Below are 3,781 nucleotides of genomic sequence, written 5' to 3' on the forward strand. Positions count from 1 at the left end.
CTCTCCAGTGAGGATTGGCATTTGATGGCAGCCCCCGGACCGAACCCTGGGGAACTCCCTGATGGAGCTGATTTAACAGGACACCACAGAGCTGGCAGCGCTGGTGAAGGTTGCATGTTAGCAGGTGAGCGATTGGCAGGCATGTGTGTATGTGTGGGCCGTGAGTGTGTCTGTGTGTGTGTGTGTGTGTGTGTGTGTGTGCTCACGCGTGTGTCTGTGTGTGCGTAGGTATGTGGCCCTGTGTGTATGTGAGCTAGCAGCCCACATGTGAGTGGAAGTGTGAGTGTGCGAGCGGGTGATGGGGTCGTGCAAATGAGCTCAGAGACGCCGCTGGTCCCTGAGCACTATCGCATGGGCCGCAGTTAACGAGTCACTTCCTGTAGCAGGAAGCGCCTGCTGATGGTCATCACGGCCAATTGAACACGAGGTATCATTCAGGAAAATGATCACGGAGACTGTAGCGCTGCTAGAACATAACAAGGCCGCTACACAGTGCATCTCCTCCAGTCTGAGTCATCGTCTATGGCTCTATGCTCATCGTCTAAACGCTTTGTGTTGAGAAGGGCAGGCACCAAGCATGCCTTTGCAAATATCACTGCATGCAATTGGTTAACACCAATGTTTACTGACCGATTCTGGACTTCAGTGTAGCAGCACTGACGTTGTCTGTTTAGTTCGTCTCTGGCCCGCCTATATTAGATACACTGATGTGATTGGTGCAGCTCGGCTCCAGACCAGTGGTATGGGTAATGAGCATCATCACTGATTGCCAGAGTGACTCGCTGAGCAAATTCAAACTGTGCTCTCACAAGAACTCTAGATTTCCAGGGCAGTTATTTTAATTATGTCTTTAATTATGTCTTTAACTGTGTGAGTGTGTGTGTGTGTTCCTTGTGTGAGATTTCTGCTCAATTTGAAAAGCCATTAAAGCTCTTTTGTTTAGTTGCGTTGGACATGTTGCTTGCCAGTATTAAGGCCCATCAGTGTCTGAATGGATCAGAATTCACCTTGATCCCTGCTGCCACAAACTAGGTCCTGCAGCTACTCAATCTCATTAGTGTGTGTGTGTGCGAGCGCTCTAGCGGAGGCCACGAGGCCAAATTAGATTAACGTGTCAATAGGGTGAGAGTGGCACAGGAGTGGGTTACGCGCCTTCAGGAAGCGCCACAATCACCCAAGCTTACAGCCAGAGCTGAAGGGCTGGAGACAGAGGCCTCAGAGAGATACACAAGGCACAGACATTACCATAACAACAACAACAACAACAACAACAACAACAGAAACACGCCCACCACCAACACCACCACCAAAAGTCTGAAAACCCAGCTCTTCAGAGAACATCTCCTCTCATATACTGTAGCTCTACTACAGACAATTGCACTTATTGATCCACTTATTACACTCACTGATGCACTTATTGTGGTTTTTAATTTGTTGTAAGAATTGCTCTTAAAAGCTTAAATGTCTTTACCATGTTGTAAGTCGCTTTGGTTAAAAAGCTCAGCCAAATGTGATGTAATCACTACCACTACCACAAACAACAACAACCACAACAACAACACTTTATGTAGGCCTTTTCAAGGTACCCAAAGTTCTTCTCAGTGAAGAGGGAACCTCACTAACCCCCACTTATGTGCATAGCACCAGAGAGGGTTAAAGCGGAGCGAGAGGCGCAAACGTTCGATCATTTCCGCGTTCTGTCTTCGCAAAGGGGAGGGGGGCTAAATCCCCCTTTAAGCAGACCTGCTAACATTCGAACTGAACTGCTTGCTGCTTGACAGAGACCGATATCTCACTATGACGTCTTTGCGACACGCCTCTTTAAGCAGACCGGAACTGTTCGAATTTTGCTTCCATAGAGACGCATTACGTTGCTCTATCTTGTCAATAATTAAGGATCTTTGATAGCACCCACACTGGTGGTGCACAACAGCCACAGTGCACCTGAACACTCACCACTCACCACACAACACACACCAGCTGGAGGTGGAGGACAGCCACAGTGCACCTGAACACTCACCACTCACCAGCTGGAGGAGGAGGACAGCCACAGTGCACCTGAACACTCACCACTCACCACACACCACACACCAGCTGGAGGAGGAGGACAGCCACAGTGCACCTGAACACTCTCCACACAACACACACCAGCTGGAGGAGGAGGACAGCCACAGTGCACCTGAACACTCACCACTCACCACACACCAGCTGGAGGTGGAGGACAGCCACAGTGCACCTGAACACTCACCACACACCACACACCAGCTGGAGGTGGAGGACAGCCACTGTGCACCTGAACACTCACCACACACCACACACCAGCTGGAGGTGGAGGACAGCCACTGTGCACCTGAACACTCACCACACAACACACACCAGCTGGAGGTGGAGGACAGCCACTGTGCACCTGAACACTCACCACACAACACACACCAGCTGGAGGTGGAGGCGGGCCTCAAGAGTGCAGTGCTCACGGGTGGAAATGAGTAGCTCTCCGTGCACAGGGTGGACACCTGAAACATGGCATATTACAACCACTACACCCCAAAAACCCATTTGGTCATATCATGAGCATGTTACAGTAAGTCCTGATATCCCTCTGCCACAAAGACAGCATATTAGATAGTCACTGACTTTCCACTGGAATATGAAACAAAAAGAGAAGAAGACAAGACAAGACAAAAAAGAGAATTAAAAGGAAGATGAGAGAAGAGAGGAGAAGAGAAGAGAAGAGAAGAGTGGGGAGTAGAGTGGAACTACTTTGATAACGTGTCGTAAGTCAGACGACGGTCAGCCCTTTCTCTGAAAGCCTTAATGCTTAATCTGATGTGTCAGAGACATTATGCAACAGCAGCCCCAACCCCACCCCTCCCTGCCTGTAGTGATGCTGAGTGAGGCACACTTGAGCTCCACAGTCATTGGTTAGTTTACATGATTGGCAGGCAGTCCACAGGACAGTCATTGATTGGTTAGATTAGCAGGGAATCCACTGAACAGTCATTGGTTGGTTGATTTGATTGGCAGGCAGTCCACTGGACAGTCATTGGTTAGTTTATATGAAGGCAGGCCGTTCCACTGGACAGTCATTGGTTAATTTATATGATTGGCAGGCAGTCCCCTGGACATGGTCATTGGTTATTTAATGCGATTGGAACACGGTTACCAGGCCTTTGTTGGTATGATTGCCAGGTGATTGTGTAAACGTGATTGGCACAGTGTGGAAAAACACAGATTCAGTGTGCCCAAGCCTTCAGTGGCATGCAGGCTGGGAAAGAGAGGCATTGGTGAGTGGGTATGACTGGCAAGGAACAGTCACAGATAGTTTACTCACTGTGTTTATCATGGTTGGTAAGTTCACATGACTGCAGTGACTTTGGCAGGAGAGCGTTAGTTAGTCAGTTCGTCTTACTAGTATGGCATTGGCATCAGAGTGGCATGGCATTTGATTGGTATGGCGTTGGCAGGTATGGCATTGGCATCAGAGTGGCATGGCATTTGATTGGTATGGCGTTGGCAGGTATGGCTTGGCATCAGAGTGGCATGGCATTGATTGGTATGGCGTTGGCAGGTATGGCATTGGCGGATCAATAAAGTATATCTATCTGGTGAATGGTATTGACTGGTACTGTGTTGGCAGGAGGAATGGCATTGATTGACCGGTATGGTATTGGCGAATGACTCTGACTGGCACAGTGTTGGCAGGAGAGGAGAGTGATTGGTGAATGGTTTAAGTGGCGTGCGTAAGCGTCCAGGTGTCAGTGCTAATGACGCGTAGCCTGGC

This window comes from Sardina pilchardus, chromosome 23, assembly GCF_963854185.1.
Source record: "Sardina pilchardus chromosome 23, fSarPil1.1, whole genome shotgun sequence".
NCBI classification, from domain to species: Eukaryota; Metazoa; Chordata; class Actinopteri; order Clupeiformes; family Clupeidae; genus Sardina; species Sardina pilchardus.